We start from the raw sequence: 19,423 nt of genomic DNA, 5'->3' as shown, positions 1-19,423 counted from the left end.
GTAGGTCTACTCTGTGATGACCTACCTACCAATCTTCTTCAAAATGTCGAATGACTCTGCTGTGGGTTTGCTCTGTTGTGGCCCATTACCTGTCAGCATGTCAAGAGTCAGCACTATCTTACCGTTGGAAGGACAATACTACTTCTTCAAGACTGCATGGAAATCCACTACTTCCGTGTGCATTGTATTTTACTGCTCAGACTTTGAGCAAACAAAGTGCAGGTTTACTCTTATGATGAATGATCAGGACTGTCTTTATTGACTGTGAAAAAAATTTTTGCTGTTGACCAACATTGTATCAATAAGTGTGTGCATTTGATATCTTTGTTATTGTAATTATGAAAAATTTTTCAAATCTTTATTGGCCACTGCCCAAAAATATTTTGTAAAATTTTTTGTGGGGAGCATGGGGGCTATGTAAGTAGGCTGTTTAGATTTTTATATGGGTAATGCCACGTAGCGCTGTCTGTATGAAAATCACTGGCTGTGCTGTGTGCAGTATGTGGCTAGTTTGCATTGTTGCCTGCCATTGTTGTCATGAACTGCTATAGCTGGATGTGAACAGCAGATTGCGTTGGGCAGTTGGAGGTGAGCCGCCAGCAGTGGTGGATGTGGGGAGAGAGATGGCGGAGTTTTGATAATCTGTAAGACTGGATGTCAATTATGAATATTAAGGTAAATACAGTGTTTGTTCTCTATTAAAATCTTTCATTTGCTAACTATCCCTATCAGTAGTTAGTGCCTTCAGTAGTTTGAATCTTTTATTTAGCTGGCAGTAGTGGCGCTCACTGTATTGGAGTAGTTCGAGCAACGAAGATTTTTGTGAGGTAAGTGATTTGTGAAAGGTATAGTTTAATGTTTGTCAGGGCCATTCTTTTGCAGGGATTTTTGATAGTCAGATTGCGTTGCGCTAAAATTATTGTGTGCCAGGTTAAGCACAGTCAATATGTATAATTGTTCTAAGGGGACGTTTCATACATTGTGCAGCTCTTTGTGACTGCACTTCAATGGCATTCTCTCCCGTCCGTCAGACGATAGTGCATCACGCTAAAGCGCAGATCACTTCACTCATGCGACGATGCTTGGAAGGGACCCTTGTCAGATCCTGCACCCGTGACCGTACTCACGAAACGCCGTCGATGTACTACTACCTTCTCACACAACGCCGATGTCGTCGTCGAGCTCTCATTCACGACCTCACCCATGCGGAAGGATGAAGATATACTATGCAATGCGTCATAGGTCACGCTTTCTATTCTCATTTCCGCTGGCTGTACACTGTCGTCCACATTCCCTGACCTTAACTGAGGAGGTAGCAGCACTGACTGTCAACACCATGCCAGAGGACGTGGCTCAAGAACTTCAGGAACAAGTGACCTTCGACGAAGTCCTAGATGCTGTCAAGCTGGGAGCTGCCAACAAGTCCCCAGGACCTGAGGGCCTCCCCATCGAATTTTACAAGTATTTTAGTTACCTTTTGGTACCTACTAGGACGTTCATCCGTCGTGAACTGATATCACCCACGACGACGATCCCAGCCACTTTCCTTGATGGCGTCATCATCCCGGTCCCTAAGCCACAAGGGCGATCACGGATCTGTGATTACCAGCCCATCACTCCACTCGACAGTGACATGAAAATTTTTACCTATTTGCTGGCCTCACGACTCAAGAAGGCAGCAAGAAACGTCACTTCCCTTGATCAGCTTTCGCTGGGCGGTGACAACAATATCCATACGTCCCTTTGCCGTTACAGGGACATGATCGCGCTCGCGCAGTCGCAACATTTACCTGGCCCGTTAGCATTGTAAGTAGGCTGTTTAGGTTCGTATGTTGGTAACGCCACGTAGCGCTCTATATGAAAACCACTGACTGTGCTGCGTGAAGGCTGTGGTTGGTTTGCATTGTTGGAGTATATGCTAGTGTAGTGTTGGGCAGTTGGCTGTTAACAGCGCGTAGCGTTGCGCAGTTGGAGGAGAGCCGCCAGCAGTTGTGGATGTGGAGAGAGAAATGACGGAGTTTTCAGAGCGAATGATCTGTGTGTCCATCAGAGACAGTAAATTTGTAAGAATGGATGTCATGAACTGATACACATATTATGATTTTTGAACACTATCTTTTATTTAGCTGGCAGTATTGGCGCTCGCTGTATTGCGGTAGTTCGAGTAACGAAGATTTTTGTGAGGTAAGTGATTTGTGAAAGGTATAGGTTAATGTTAGTCAGGGCCATTCTTTTGTAGGGATTATTGAAAGTCAATTTGCGTTGCGCTAAAAATATTGTGTGTCAGTTTAGTGTTGATCAGAATAGGTAAAGAGCGAAATGTCTGAGTAATTTCAGTTCTGCTGAGTTGTTTGAAAATCAAATAATGTAAGAGGTTTGTCACCACAGTAATTCATTAATTTTCCTAAGGGGACGTTTCAACATCGCTTGACTTCAGTCAGGCATTCGACCATGTCGACCATACCTTTCTGAAATCGGTCCTCCAACACATGGGTTTTCTGGCACGTTTAGTAACAGTGGTAATGCGGCTCTTGAGCGAGGCGACTTCAGGAATACTCTGTAATGGTCGCCTCACTGCGCCTCTAGCTACCGATCGCTCTGTCCGACTGGGTTGCCCACTTTCCACGATACTGTATGCTTCGGCATTAGAGCCCCTACTCCAGGGGCTTCGCCAACGACTGGTGGGCATGACATTGGTTGCGCACCGCTTCCGTTGTACAGTGTATGCTGACGATCTAGTCCTATACCTCCGCAATGAAGACGATGTTCGCGCGGCTCTGACTTGGGGGACAACATATGGGGAGGCATCGGGCAGTTCTCTTAACATTTCCAAATCGAAGATTCTGCTCATTGATGATGGCCTACCTGAGAGATATGTCGCTCCTCTAAGTGTGGCCACCAGCGTTCGCTGTTTGGGCACTGATTTTATGAATGACCTCTGTCGTTCAGCAGCAACCAACAGTAGATGTCTCCTCCAAACTATCAGGGCTGGCCTTGTGACCCACCGGCATAGATCCCTCGACACTGTACAGCGAGCACAATACGTGAATGTTTACCATGCCTGACGCATCCCCCATGTGGCACAAGTGTTCCCGGTTCCGATTACCCTCGCGCGTCGTATGTTGATGGCGACGGGATCCTTCGTCTGTACCGGGATGTTATTTAAAGTTCAATATTCCTCCCTTGCCCTCCTGCGGGAGCATCGTGGAGTGGGCTTATTCCACGTGCCAGACAGAGTTACGGCACTTTTCGTTAACTCCCAACTGAAAGTCTGGCGTCGCTGCCCGACAAGCCTGAAAAATGGCTCTGAGCACTGTGAGACATAACTCCTCAGCACTCTCCTAGACTTAGAACTACTTAAACCTAACTAACCTTAGGACATCACACACATCCATGACCGAGGCAGGATTCGAACCTGCGACCGTAGCAGCAGCGCGGTTCCGGACTGAAGCGCCTAGAACCGCTCGGCCACAACGGCCGGCCGACGAGCCTGACCAGACTGCTTTTGCATGAATGCGCGCCAGTCTCCATGTCAGCCGCAGCGATGTTATCACACATTCCACTCACCCTTTTATCACTTTAGGCACTTTTTTCTTGAATTAAGTTACATCTTGTGCACTCCTTACCCCTTCCACATATACTCCAGACAAAGGCTGTACATGACACATTACAAATGTGTCAGAGCCCCAATCCCATCGAACACAAGTTTCCCCAGATCATATGGCGTCGTGTGTGGAAAGCAGTGCATGCTGGTTACCTCGACATCAGCGTTCAGTCCACCTGGTATATCACTGTCAATGGCAATCAGGTCAACCAGTTTCGTTTGCACCGCATCCGCCTCGCTGGGACACGCCTCTGTGTTCACTGTGGTGTGGTGTGGAGGCACACGGACGCTCATCAATTCTCATGTGGTGTCTGGAGGCTCGCGCAGTGTATCTTGGCTTTCCTTACCCGACAGACGCCTGCTGGCGATTTTATTCCCCGGTGTGATTCATTACCCCACAACAAAAACTAAGGCTGTGAATTGGATACGCGGCCATACGGTCCGCTATCTTTTTGGCCCCGATGCGAAATCTGAAATAGGTTATTGGGCATACCTTAACGATCGACACTGTGCACTTGTTCGCAACCCCAGATACAAGCAGTTCTTTTACAATTTTCTACGAAGCGCCTTTCATGACCCGCCTTCCAGCTGGAACGTGCAAGCCATGTGATGTTGACGCTTTTTTTTTCTTTGCTGACATGATGTTCTGAACTCACTACAGACCGAATCTCCATTAAAATTTCGAGAAGACACGTTTGGATGTTCCGCCAATCGGAATGCGCTGGCGACTCCAGAATTCTGGTACATAGACTAAAATAATGAAGAACAATTAATAAATAAAAAGAATACAAAAATAAAATTTAAAAAACACAAATAAAAATAAAAGGAAATAAAAGTATACACTAAAAACGCAAAAAAACAAAGAATGCAATAAAATAAACTAAAAAAACAAAAGCCCGTGCATACCGTACTTTTATTTTCATTGCTGCTCTCTGTATTCTTGCCCCTACTTTCTTCCTTTCCTACACCCTTGTAATGATAGGTTAGTTGTTTCGGGATAGGTGTCGATAGGCGCCAACGCCTGAAGAGGTGAATTTTATTTCTTTTTATTTATTTATTTATTTATTTATTTTTATTAGGTCACAAGTGGCGATGGCAAGTAGAGATTTTCTTTTAGTTTCCCTTTCCTGTACAGGGGCGAGAAAAAAGTGGGCTAGGGGTAAAATAAAAGAAAAAAATAGCGCAACGGCCATGGTAACTAGCTGGGAAGCGGAGAACCCGCGTTCGAATTTCAAGGAGACTGTACGGTTTTCATTTTTCTTTTATATTGTAGTTCTTGTTTTTAAAAATAGGCAAGAAGATCTTGGTTCAAGTCCTGGCTGTGGCAAAGGTTTTAATTCATGTCTTCAGCTTCCATCATTATCGTAGATAAAAACGAGACTCAAATGCCTCGAGGAAAATTTAGTTATAAGATCTGTTATTTTCTAATAATTAAAGTGCTTAACTTAAGCATCAGATAGTACAAAAAAATGGTTCAAATGGCTCTGAGCACTATGGGACTTAACATCTATGGTCATCAGTCCCCTAGAACGTAGAACTACTTAAACCTAACTAACCTAAGGACAGCACACAACACCCAGCCATCACGAGGCAGAGAAAATCCCTGACCCCGCCGGGAATCGAACCCGGGAACCCGGGCGTGGGATGCGAGAACGCTACCGCACGACCACGAGATGCGGGCTCAGATAGTACATATTTGTTCATATGATTGATGGCTTAAATATATTAATCGCAACCATGCCACATTCCGTTTGTTGGTTTGTTTTGTAAATTAAGATTTAGTTTAAGCCACTACATTGCATTTATGTACGTGGCATTATATCTCCGTGTCATCTGCGATTCAGCCTTGTCAACTAGCATTAAAAATACACGTGCTCACTGTTTATGTGAATGTATTTCAGTAAACTTACATTTTGCTGTTTTTATTTTCACATGATTTTGTGTGCATGATTTGAAAATTACAATTTTAACGGTTTCTGTATCTTGTAGTGTGATGCGAAACAATCATAATATAACCCATAACCAGACCTAGTAATAGTAATTAGCTTGTTAGAGAGAATGGAATCGAACTCGTTTCGCCACACTGCGGTATATTAAGCGTTTGACTCTCAAGTGGTGGCAAAGGCTCGAGAAATTTCTGTTTACATCAGTTTTGCGCAACAGAAGCGTGGTACTCTTTCGTCATGCTAACAGCAAACAGCAACAAGGGGAACAGACTGTAATCTGAATTAGAAGGATCAGTTATTAAAATAATTGGTAACCAACAACCAAAAAGTAAAATACCGAAAGTAATAACGTCGAAATACATGTTACGTTCGTATACACTACCCCCACCAATGAGCAAGCTATCATTTTCTTGTGTGAGTGGCATGCCTTTCCCGGATATGAGGTTCGAAGTTATTCCTACGTTCCTCTTCGTGGTGGAATCAGACAAAGGCATATTAGATGAAAGATATTAGCAAAAGCATTTTAAAGCCTGTAGTTTCAATAGAAACTGATCTTCCAGTCAGTACAGAAATCCTTTAAAACCGTAATTATAGCCCCTCACCTTCAGTTTACGAAAAAATAAGAAAATATACTATCGTTACTTCCTATCGCAGTCAGACAGAACGCACTACAACAAGAAAAAGATCCGCAACCTACAGTTTAGGGAAAGGTAGAGAAGGAAATCATGTGAAGTTGTAAGTTATTCCACAGTGTAACAAATCACGAGTTAGCATATTAAAACTTGTGATATGTTAGCGTAATGAAAATATTTTTATATAAAACATTTAAAAAACTGGTGAAATGTTTTGTGAACTGATTTGTCCAACAATAAGAATAAAATAGATTAGACAAATTTTTTAAGCTGCTCATTTGCTATAAGTGATTTAGAGCATCATTCAAAGGCGCATCAAATGTTTCTCCAATCTGCTTTTCCTTACTTTCAGACAAATTATTTCACACAACATATAACTGACTTTTTTCACATTTTTAAATTTTTTTATACTTTGTTCAGAAAGCATCATGTTAATGAACTTCATTTGCGTTTCTAGCGTCTCTTGCTCTCGAATTGTCCTGCTTTTGGTACATGATTCGACGGAAAACATTTTGACAGTTAAATAACACGCCAATGTAACTTTTTATGCGCAAAACACACTGAAGAGCCAAAGAAACTGGTACACCTTGGTATACCTGCCTAATGTCGTGTAGGGCCCCCGCGGGCACGCAGAAGTGCCGCAACACGACGTCGAATGGACTCCCCTAACGTGTGAAGTAGTGCTGGAGGGAACTGACACCATGACTCCTGCAGGACTGTCCATAAATCCGTAAGAGTACGAGGGAGTGGAGAGCTCTTCTGAATAGGACATTGTAAGGCATCCCAAACATGCTCAATAATGTTCATGTGTGAGGAGTTTGGTGGCCAACGGAAGTGTTTAAAGTCAGAAGAGTGTTCCTGGAGCTACTCTGTAGCAATTCTGGACATGTGGGGTGACGCATTGTCGTGCTGGAATTGCCCAAATCCGTCGGAATGCATAATTTAGATGAATTGTTGAAATTGATTCAAATGACTCTACTAAGCACTATGGGACTTAACATCTGAGGTCATCAGTCCGCTAGACTTAGAACTACTTAAACCTAACTAACCTAAGGACATTACACACATCAATGTCCGAGGCAGGATTCGAACCTGCGACCGTAGCAGCAGCGCGGTTCCGGACTGAAGCACCTACAACCGCTCGGTCACAGCGGCCGCTGGAGATGTATGGATAAAGGTGATGAGACAGGATGCTTACTTAGGCTTCACCTGTTAAGAGTCGCATCTAGACGTATCAGGGGTCCCATATCGTTCCAACTGCACAAGCCACACACCATTACAGAGCCTCCACCAGATTGGACAGTCCACTACTGATATGCAGGGTCCATGGATTCATGAGGTTGTCTCCATACCCGCACACGTCCATCCGCTCGATACAACTTGAAACGAGACGAGTCGGTATTGACGGGCCCAGGCGAGGCGTAAAGCCTTGTGTCGTGCAGGCATCAGGAGTACACGAGTGGGCCTACGGCTCTGAAAGCCCATATCGATGATGTTTCGTTGAATGGTTCGCACGCTGACACTTGTTGATGGCCCAGCATTGAAATCGCAGCAATTTGTGCAAAGCTTGCACTTCTGTCACGTTGAACGATTCCCTTCAGTCGTCGTTGGTCCCGTTCTTGCAGGATCTTCTTCCGGCCGCAGAGACGACGGAGGTTTGATGTTTAACCGGATTCCTGATATTGTCGGTACACGCGTGAAATGGTCGTACGGGAAAATCCCCACTTCATCGCTACCTCGGAGATGCTGTGTCCCATCGCTGATGCGCCGACTATAACACCACGTTCAAACTCACTTAAATCTTGAAAACCTGCCATTGTAGCAGCAGTAACAGATCTAACAATTGCGACAAGCACTTGCTGTCTTATGTAGGGGTTGACGACAGCAGCGCCGTGTATTCTGCCTGTGTACATATCTCTGTACTTGAATACGCATGCCCAAAGCAGTTTCTTTGGCGCTTCGGTGTAGCTAGGCCTTGAAGAGATGAACTTTTTAACACTTCATTTACATAGCTAGCAGCAGCTGATCATAATATTTATATTTCCCTCATATGATTAATTAGAGTTTTCTTAATTGCCCTGATTACTTTGAAGTAAATAATTAATTTTTTTCTGGGTAACTGTACCTCACGCTGGTTAATTTGATATGCCATATGTCAATTTCTCACACTTCGATCGGGTATGAAAATTCGGTCAAGGACCCATTGCGTAATTTATAGGCAGTCTCGTTTTCGTTCCGCTCAGATATTTGACCAACAAACGAAAGTGTGCATACGCCTCATACGAGGGCAGTTCAATAAGTAATGCAACACATTTTTTTTCTCGGCCAATTTTGGTTGAAAAAACCGGAAATTTCTTGTGGAATATTTTCAAACATTCCCGCTTCGTCTCGTATAGTTTCATTGACTTCCGACAGGTGCAGCGCTGTACGGAGCTGTTAAAATGGCGTCTGTAACGGATGTGCGTTGCAAACAACGGGCAGTGATCGAGTTTCTTTTGGCGGAAAACCACGGCATCTCAGATATTCATAGGCGCTTGCAGAATGTCTACGGTGATCTGGCAGTGGACAAAAGCACGGTGAGTCGTTGGGCAAAGCGTGTGTCATCATCGCCGCAAGGTCAAGCAAGACTGTCTGATCTCCCGCGTGCGGGCCGGCCGTGCACAGCTGTGACTCCTGCAATGGCGGAGCGTGCGAACACACTCGTTCGAGATGATCGACGGATCACCATCAAACAACTCACTGCTCAACTTGACATCTCTGTTGGTAGTGCTGTCACAATTGTTCACCAGTTGGGATATTCAAAGGTTTGTTCCCGCTGGGTCCCTCGTTGTCTAACCGAACACCATAAAGAGCAAAGGAGAACCATCTGTGCGGAATTGCTTGCTCGTCATGTGGCTGAGGGTGACAATTTCTTGTCAAAGATTGTTACAGGCGATGAAACATGGGTTCATCACTTCGAACCTGAAACAAAACGCCAATCAATGGAGTGGCGCCACACCCACTCTCCTACCAAGAAAAAGTTTAAAGCCATACCCTCAGCCGGTAAAGTCGTGGTTACAGTCTTCTGGGACGCTGAAGGGGTTATTCTGTTCGATGTCCTTCCCCATGGTCAAACGATCAACTCTGAAGTGTATTGTGCTACTCTTCAGAAATTGAAGAAACGACTTCAGCGTGTTCGTAGGCACAAAAATCTGAACGAACTTCTCCTTCTTCATGACAACGCAAGACGTCACACAAGTCTTCGCACCCGAGAGGAGCTCACAAAACTTCAGTGGACTGTTCTTCCTCATGCACCCTACAGCCCCGATCTCGCACCGTCGGATTTCAATATGTTTGGCCCAATGAAGGACGCAATCCGTGGGAGGCACTACGCGGATGATGAAGAAGTTATTGATGCAGCACGACGTTGGCTCCGACATCGACCAGTGGAATGGTACCGTGCAGGCATACAGGCCCTCATTTCAAGGTGGCGTAACGCCGTAGCATTGAATGGAGATTACGTTGAAAAATAGTGTTGTGTAGCTAAAAGATTGGGGAATAACAAGGTGTATTTCAATGCTGAATAAAATTACCCCTGTTTCAGAAAAAAAATGTGTTGCATTACTTATTGAACTGCCCTCGCATGTAAAAATTATATGTGTTACACTTTTGTATTTAACTTGGAAGTAATTACCACAGAAAGATGGGTTTTTTCTAAGCTGCATTGTGAAAATAATTTTAGCCACGAATTAGTGGGTGTGTGACATTATTGCTGTCAAAAAAGAATAAATTTCGATTAAGTGTTCAAGGTTTCCGAACATCGAAAAACTTTCAGGAAAAAAGTGAAAAATTAGAAGCGTCAGCCAAGTCTGTAGCATCTCGACATGAGTATTGAGTCGGATGCTGTCTCAATTAGTAAAAAAAGCGTTTTATATAATAGAAACACACTCTAGAAAAAACAAACTAACATCAATAACTTTACACATCCGATAGGAACATGAGCAGAAATTTTCTGAAACCATATCGAACGTGCTTGAGCTAGAGAACAAACTCTATGCGCCCGGTTCAATTGTCAGTATACAGGGCTTATTGTATCACGTAAATTGCAACCGTTTTTAATTAAAACGGCACTTAAACTCAATAACAAGAACATTCAATTTGCCATTGTTAATTAAACCGATAAAAACCGTTTTATGAACCTGGACGATCAGTAATATAAGGGCTGCTATATGGATGCAATTTTCCGTTGGGCGCACATGTTTGGTGGTATATGACGGCAGTTAGCTGCTTGTCTGACTCAGCGTATAAGCTGCCAGTAAAAGCAGTATTTGAAACTGTGGTTTCCGTTCCATTAATAAAGTTAGTGCTAAAGATATTTCATTGCTGGAATGCTACTTGGGCGAGACTGAAATAGATTCTGCAGTAGCATTTAATTATTGTGAGAAGAACTGCGGACCTTCCCCCCCAAGAATTAACGTTCTGTCCGCCATTGCTGTCATTTTGTTGCGTCCTCTAGCGTAGCGTGGAAGCGCAAGTCCGATAATGATCGTGGCTAGTAATGTATATGTTGATTAACATATGTTCGTATTTACTGGCTAGTTGAAAAAACTAACTGCTGGAATTCCCTCGAGTTGTGTTTGCATACTGTTCTCATATACTGCTAATAAGATTTCACGAAATTAGTACAGCCACAGTGTTAATTAAATTTTGAGGTAGATGTCAAGCTGGTATTTCTAGCAAATTTAAGAGAAAATTACTTGAAATATTACTTTAAATTGTTATATTACAACTGCGACCTCGCTTCCAACAAACTGTGGATAAAAATAAACTGGTCTTCCAAGCACCTGCGTCTTTAGCAGCAGAGAATAAAAACCAAGCGGCCTACCGGGCGAGAAGAAGATCTAAAATGTCTGAAGAGTGAGAGCTGAGTTACTGGCGTTTCGGAAGGAAACGATACACTTTTTCGACAGAACTGATATTTATATACTACATGTATTTGTAGCAGATATTGCGACAAAAGTAAAGTTCCTTACGTGTATTATCTTCGTGAAACGCTAATTAAAAACGATAAGAATGTGCTGCGTTCGCTGTGTTGAGAATTCTTCACGAACGTATGAGACTCCACTTAATTCAAGGACGAGGAGTGATGATCCTCCTCTGTTTCAAAATGATAGTGTGCATTATAAATAGTTTTACTAACTTTGGATGTGGATTCCTCACACAAATACAAAAATAGTCAATGAAAAGCCTTGTCTATGGTGGCAATGAAAATACATCTTACCATGTTCTGATGTCATAAATGCGTAACAAATGCTCTCCACTTGTTTCAGCGGACAGCATACACTGATACCCTGTCGCATTGTTTCAGACGCCCTCGGACGGTGCCGAATGGTTTCCCAGGCATCCATCATACGATGACGAAACGCCTCTGCACTTTTGAGTCGTCGCTCTTCTGACTGGTTCGATACGCTTCACAACGAATTCCTCTCTTGTGGCAACCTCTTTATGTCAGAGTAGCACTTGCACATTACGTCCTAAATTATTCGTTGGATGTACTGCAATATCTGGCTTCACATACAGTTTACACTAGCTACTGCTTCCTCTAATACCATGAAATTACTTCTCGATATCTTAAGACAAGTGCTGTCATCCTTTTCCTCCTTCTTGTCAGTATTTTCCGTATGCAGCGATTCTGCGGAGAATTTCCTCTTTCACTCAAAAGGCCACCAAATTTTCAATGTCCTTCTGTAGCAGCACATCTCTGACGTTTCAGTTCTCTTCTTTTCCGGTTTCTCACAGTCTATTATTCGCTACCGTTCAAAGCTGCGCTTCAAACACACATTACCAGAAATCAGAAATTTCTTGGTCAAATTTAGGTTGATGAATACAAGCAGACACCTTTTGGCTACGAATACTCTTACTATCTTCTCCCGTGCTACTCTGCTTTTTATGTCCTACTTGCATCAACCGTCCCGTGCTATTTTGTTCCAATTTAGTAGAATTCTCTAACTTCGTCCCCAATTTTGGTGTTAAGTTTATTGCTAGTGTCATCTGCCATTTTCTTTTGTTGACCCTCAGTCCATATTCTGTTCTCATTAGACTGTCCACTCCATTCAGTACGCACTACAATTCTTGTTCACTTTCTCTCAGGAGAGCAATGTTATCAGGGAATCTTATCGTTGATGTGCAGTCAGAATAAATTTTAATCCCACTCTTGAAACTTTCTTTTATTTTCGTCATCGCTTTTTCGGTGTGTGTATTGTCCTGCCTTGCACTGTTTTGGATCAGAGCATTTCCTCCTTGGTCATCCATTCGTATTATTCCTTCTTGCTTATTGCACATATTATACACTCCTGGAAATGGAAAAAAGAACACATTGACACAAGTGTGTCAGACCCACCATACTTGCTCCGGACACTGCGAGAGGGCTGTACAAGCAATGATCACACGCACGGCACAGCGGACACACCAGGAACCGCGGTGTTGGCCGTCGAATGGCGCTAGCTGCGCAGCATTTGTGCACCGCCGCCGTCAGTGTCAGCCAGTTTGCCGTGGCATACGGAGCTCCATCGCAGTCTTTAACACTGGTAGCATGCCGCGACAGCGTGGACGTGAACCGTATGTGCAGTTGACGGACTTTGAGCGAGGGCGTATAGTGGGCATGCAGGAGGCCGGGTGGACGTACCGCCGAATTGCTCAACACGTGGGGCGTGAGGTCTCCACAGTACATCGATGTTGTCGCCAGTGGTCGGCGGAAGGTGCACGTGCCCGTCGACCTGGGACCGGACCGCAGCGACGCACGGATGCACGCCAAGACCGTAGGATCCTACGCAGTGCCGTAGGGGACCGCACCGCCACTTCCCAGCAAATTAGGGACACTGTTGCTCCTGGGGTATCGGCGAGGACCAATCGCAACCGTCTCCATGAAGCTGGGCTACGGTCCCGCACACCGTTAGGCCGTCTTCCGCTCACGCCCCAACATCATCCAGCCCGCCTCCAGTGGTGTCGCGACAGGCGTGAATGGAGGGACGAATGGAGACGTTTCGTCTTCAGCGATGAGAGTCGCTTCTGCCTTGGTGCCAATGATGGTCGTATGCGTGTTTGGCGCCGTGCAGGTGAGCGCCACAATCAGGACTGCATACGACCGAGGCACACAGGGCCAACACCCGGCATCATGGTGTGGGGAGCGATCTCCTACACTGGCCGTACACCACTGGTGATCGTCGAGGGGACACTGAATAGTGCACGGTACATCCAAACCGTCATCGAACCCATCGTTCTACCATTCCTAGACCGGCAAGGGAGCTTGCTGTTCCAACAGGACAATGCACGTCCGCATGTATCCCGTGCCACCCAACGTGCTCCAGAAGGTGTAAGTCAACTACCCTGGCCAGCAAGATCTCCGGATCTGTCCCCCATTGAGCATGTTTGGGACTGGATGAAGTGTCGTCTCACGCGGTCTGCACGTCCAGCACGAACGCTGGTCCAACTGAGGCGCCAGGTGGAAATGGCATGGCAAGCCGTTCCACAGGACTACATCCAGCATCTCTACGATCGTCTCCATGGGAGAATAGCAGCCTGCATTGCTGCGAAAGGTGAATATACACTGTACTAGTGCCGACATTGTGCATGCTCTGTTGCCTGTGTCTATGTGCCTGTGGTTCTGTCAGTGTGATCATGTGATGTATCTGACCCCAGGAATGTGTCAATAAAGTTTCCCCTTCCTGGGACATTGAATTCATGGTGTTCTTATTTCAATTTCCAGGAGTGTACATTATACGCCTTTCCCCATAGCTTATTCCCCATTTTGTCATAATTTCGAATATGTTGCATCATTTTACATTGTCGATCGCTTTTTTCCACGTTGATAAATCCAAAGAACGCGTCCTGATTTCCCTTTAGTCCTACTACGATTATCAAGCACGTCAGAACTGTCTCTTTGGTGCGTTCAGTTTCCCCTAAGCAGAACTGTCATCTAACAGATCCTGTATTTTGTTTTTCACTCTTCTCTACATTATTCCTGTCAGCAACGTGAGCTGTTAAACTGACTGTGCGGTAATTCTCGTACCTACCTGTCCTTGCTCTCTTCGATATTGCGCAAATGGTCTTCAGTTTACTGTTTCTGCTCCTCATCCCTCTCATCTGCGCTCATCAGTGGAACTACAATTCTACTCTTAACGGTGATACCCTTACTTTTAATTTCACCAAAAGTTGTTTGCCTTTTCTCTATGCTGAGTCAATCCTTCCAACGACCATTTGTTTTAGATTTTTGGCATTTGTATTCACAAATAAGAATACAAAATGTTACTATCAAGAATTGTAAGTACCATTAACCTGGCGGTAGACGTACGGAAATGTGCAAAGCTCTATCTCTGACAATGTTACAGTTATCTATTTTTTTGTCGGAAGAAACCATGGCAATTTAGTGAAACTTTTTTATCGTTAGCATAAAATCTTATATGTAGCCGTAGAACTTGTATTATGAAAACCTTTATTCCGACATGTCACTATTCAAACATTTTCGGGAACGTTCTACTACCGGACTGTCAGTATCCTTATAAAGAACAAAAATATAAGTTAATTACTCTTCCTATAAATCATGAAACTTCAATTCTTTTGCTTCAGACTGCGATTTTTTTAAAATATCCTCCAACCTCTTCTAACAACCATACTACAAGGATCCTGCACGCAGCAGACAACTTAACTCATGTTGCCGCTGCAACTCAAAGACCTTGTAAAAAATAACTAGACTCACTGATGGCGCTGCAGTCGAGGGATAATTTGAACCTTCGGCTGGACGCCATTATAGTGGTTGTAGTCTGATGTGTTGTGTAGTACTGTTGTTTATGAAGACCCTGATTCAACGTTGTATATTTGTTGGGACGTACATACAGTATTTGTTACTCGTAATTCTACTGTCTGTACGTTCCAATCAAAAGAAGTACAATGTGAAGAGTCGTGCAGCGATTAATTGTACAAATAAATTCGAGAAAGGAACGAATATTACATTTCACAGGTAAGTGAATATTTTAAGTTGTTTTGTATGTCAGTGCACTTGCTTAATAAATGTTTTTGTAACACGGTATTAGCATAATGTCTGTGCATCTATTTGCAGGTTTCCTTTCTCAAAACCACAGCTGTTACAAAAATGGTTACACGCTGTCAGTAGGCAACATTTCCGACCGACAGAAAACCATTTTATATGTTCTGATCATGTTGAAGAAAGTTGGCTGATCGGTTGTTTTCATGGTCTAGGTTAGGTTGAAACTTGATAATTTGGTCGTGAGTTGCCAAAGCACTATGCCATATATAACGCACTTCTCGTCATAAAATCTAAAGAAAGGTAGAGTCAGAAAATATCTATTAATATAGTGGGCAAATCTTCGAGTATTTTGATGCATTTTGCGCACATCTATCGTAAATGAACCACGAAAAATGCTAGGGGTCCAGTACATAACTTTTAGCTACGGCAGCTTCCATGTATTACGTAAGATAAAATCATAAACAGTGACTATTTGCTGTTTGTTCATAAATTAAAAAGTATATTGTAGTAACGTATTTAAATGAGGCATTATGTTTGTGACCTAACTCAAGGGAAGGCATTTTATAACCAAAAGCGATGTATAAACATTCGAACTCCGCGCGTCAGTTTACCACTCTAATGGCCGCCGCCCAGCTATTCAATTTGTCCGCTCTTCACAGTCGACCACTCGTGCGGTTGTGGGGGCCTGCTGCAACTACATATATATATTGTACGCAGGAATGTGTTAAAATAGTGGAAAAGTAATACTACAGTCCACGCAGAGTGCAATGCATGCTCACTAATACTGACGCAACTACTCCTTTGTTTCATTTTTGTAGGAATTAAATTATCAGGAGGGATTTAGTGATATTGCCTTAAGCACTGTAATATATGAAAGTAATCAATAAAAATGTTTAACTTAGTATATTCTGAAAACTAAAGAGTCTCATATTGCCAAACTTTACGCACACTTTCTTTTCGTTAAGCAGTTTGATTATCAAAAACTTTAATTATTCCACAATTTCTATAATCAATAATCATGTATCTCCAAACAACAAAGATATGAATATTAACTTTCAATGTACGCATACTCAGATCTGATAAAATCCCTCCAGTGCACAAGCAAGCAACAACTACGTACAGCAGAAAGGTAAATTATCAAAAGTGCTCGATTAATACCAAGATCTCCTCTGCAGGTGCTAGCACAGCCAGGGCAGGCTGCGACCTCTCCTTACGCGGCTTCTCTCCATGCCATTCTGCGTCTAACTACAACCAACAACTGTTTGCTCGCTGCCACTCACGATAATAACATATCAGACGCAGAGATTGTGTATGCACACAACAGAAGAATCAGTAGCCAACTTCCAAAAAAACAAAAAAAAAAACACGGATGGAAGATGCAGCCTGCAGGTTACGGAACTAGCCCATCCATCCCTTCCAATCTTAGTTAGGACAAATAGGTTGATGAGTCAAAACTTTATGACGACCGCCCAACGCAAGACTGAATGCCGCATGGTGGCCTAGCCGATGCGTAACGCAGCAACAAAACTATAAAGTGCAGCGAAGACGAATGGGGGAATTGTCCTAGCGACTATACGGACCGCAAATGGGGAAATCCACGGACATAAGCGTCTTTGACAAAGGGCACATGATTATGGTCCTGAGCCAGGGAACAAGCATCTCGGAAAAGGTATAACTCGTCGGATGTTCACGTGCTACTATCGTAAACATCTAATGGTTAAAGGACCGTATAACCTGTCGCCAGCCCCGATCGCGTAAGAGGTAAAAAAGCATCGAACTCAGAGATTTTTCTAAAGCCACAGCTACGAGATTGCAGCCAGAACCAGCCATAGAGCTGCGACATCGTTTGCACAAGCATGTCCAAGATGCTGACGTCCCAGAGCCCAGAGACAAACAGGGCTGGTACAGTCAGTTCCACAAGAAATTGCACCTCATAATTTTAAGTGTAACGTCCGCAGCGGCATCTCTGATAGTGGTCTCAGAACTGCAAACAAACCGCTTTTGCACAGTATATAGAGAAACAGTGTGAGAGATGAATGTTTCGACGGTTGCAGTTTAAAATGAGTGCAAAATATCTGAAGCCTCACGAGGCAGTGTTCCTTGTATATCATCCAAAGGAACCAAAGCTTTCATACGGAGCTGCTGGTAAAATTCTTAGAAATTCAAAGACATTAGTTGCGAAATGGTTCAAACGACATTTAGAGGTTGGAAACGTGGATGATTTACCGGAAATAGGGCTAAAGTGCGAAGCTATAATCAGTAACAGTAGCAATTGGATCAGCTATCAGGTAATTGTGCAATTAGTAATAACATGTATTTTCATGTAAACACATATATAATATAGTGTCTTTTATTTCATACAGATAACGGCGTATACTTTCTTGCGGAACTGATTGTACACACAAATGAACGTGCACTGCCTACGTGACTGCAACCATGCCAATCATAAACAGCCATCAAAACAGCCACTGATAACGAGATGGATTATGAGGAACAGTTGTTGTTGTTGTTGTTGTGGTCTTCAGTCCTGAGACTGGTTTGATGCAGCTCTCCATGCTACTCTATCCTGTGCAACCTTCTTCATCTCCCAGTACCTACTGCAACCTACATCTTTCTGAATCTGCTTAGTGTATTCATCTCTTGGTCTCCCCCTACGATTTTTACCCTCCACGCTGCCCTCCAATACTAAATTGGTGAACCCTTGATGCCTCAGAACCGATCCCTTCTTCTGGTCAAGTTTTGCCACAAACTTCTCTTCTCCCCAATCCTATTCAATACTTCCTCATTAGTTATGTGATCTACCCATCTAATCTTCAGCATTCTTCTGTAGCACCACATTTCGAAAGCTTCTATTCTCTTCTTGTCCAAACTATTTACCGTCCATGTTTCACTTCCATACATGGCTACACTCCATACAAATACTTACAGTAATGATTTCCTGACACTTAAATCTATACTCGATGTTAACAAATTTCTCTTCTTCAGAAACGCTTTCTTTGCCATTGCCAGTCTACATTTTATATCCTCTCTACTTCGACCATCGTCAGTTATTTTGCTCCCCAAATAGCAAAACTCCTTTACTACTTTAAGTGTCTCATTTCCTAATCTAATTCCCTCAGCATTACCCGACTTAATTCGACTACATTCCATTATCCTCGTTTTGCTTTTGTTGATGTTCATCTTATATCCTCCCTTCAAGACACTATCCATTCCGTTCAACTGCTCCTGCAAGTCCTTTGCTGTCTCTGACAGAATTACAATGTCATCGGCGAACCTCAACGTTTTTACTTCTTCTCCATGGATTTTAATACCTACTCCGAATTTTTCTTTTGTTTCCTTTACTGCTTGCTCAATATACAGATTCAATAGCATCGGGGAGAGGCTACAACCCTGTCTTACTCCCTTCCCAACCACTGCTTCTCTTTCATGCCCCTCGACTCTTATAACTGCCATCTGGTTTCTATACAAATTGTAAATAGCCTTTCGCTCCCTGTATTTTACCCCTGCCACCTTTAGAATTTGAAAGAGAGTATTCCAGTCAACATTGTCAAAAGCTTTCTCTAAGTTTACAAATACTACGAACGTAGGTTTGCCTTTCCTTAATCTTTCTTCTAAGATAAGTCGTAAGGTCAGTATTGCCTCACGTGTTCCAGTATTTCTACGGAATCCAAACTGATCTTCCCCGAGGTCGGCTTCTACTAGTTTTTCCATTCGTCTGTAAAGAATTCGTGTTAGTATTTTGCAGCTGTGGCTTATTAAAGTGAGCCGACCTATAATGGTGCGAGTTCAGAGTTAGATACAGAAGTAGCTTAGCATTGGAGAGGTACCTGGAGTAGACTTCCATTACCAAGAATACATTGTGGTTTTGCTTTCTATCCGGCTTCCTTGAGATTTACGCCGAGTTTCATACTCTGAAGTACTTTAAGCTTGTAGCCGAGTCGCTACTTTCTCTCGTTGGTTGTCATGACTGACGTAAGACAATCTCTCTTTTTGTAAGGTGTTCTAGAGTGCTTGCTAATATGGTACGGTCGAAGAAAGCGACCTTTGTGAAGAATATCAGTACGGATCCATCCGCAACCCAGGAGAGAACAGGTCTGCAGTAGTACGAAGACGCTACGCCTGTGTCTTCCGTCGCCGGCCTCGGACTTGGAACAGTTATTACACTCAGCATACCGCCACTGCTAACAAGATGGGTTATGAGGAACCGTTAGCCGAAGTA

The sequence above is a fragment of the Schistocerca cancellata genome, chromosome 1 (genome assembly GCF_023864275.1).
Source record: "Schistocerca cancellata isolate TAMUIC-IGC-003103 chromosome 1, iqSchCanc2.1, whole genome shotgun sequence".
In the NCBI taxonomy this organism is placed as follows: Eukaryota; Metazoa; Arthropoda; class Insecta; order Orthoptera; family Acrididae; genus Schistocerca; species Schistocerca cancellata.
The sequence above is the reverse complement of the archived record's forward strand: the minus strand, read 5'-3'. Positions refer to the sequence as shown.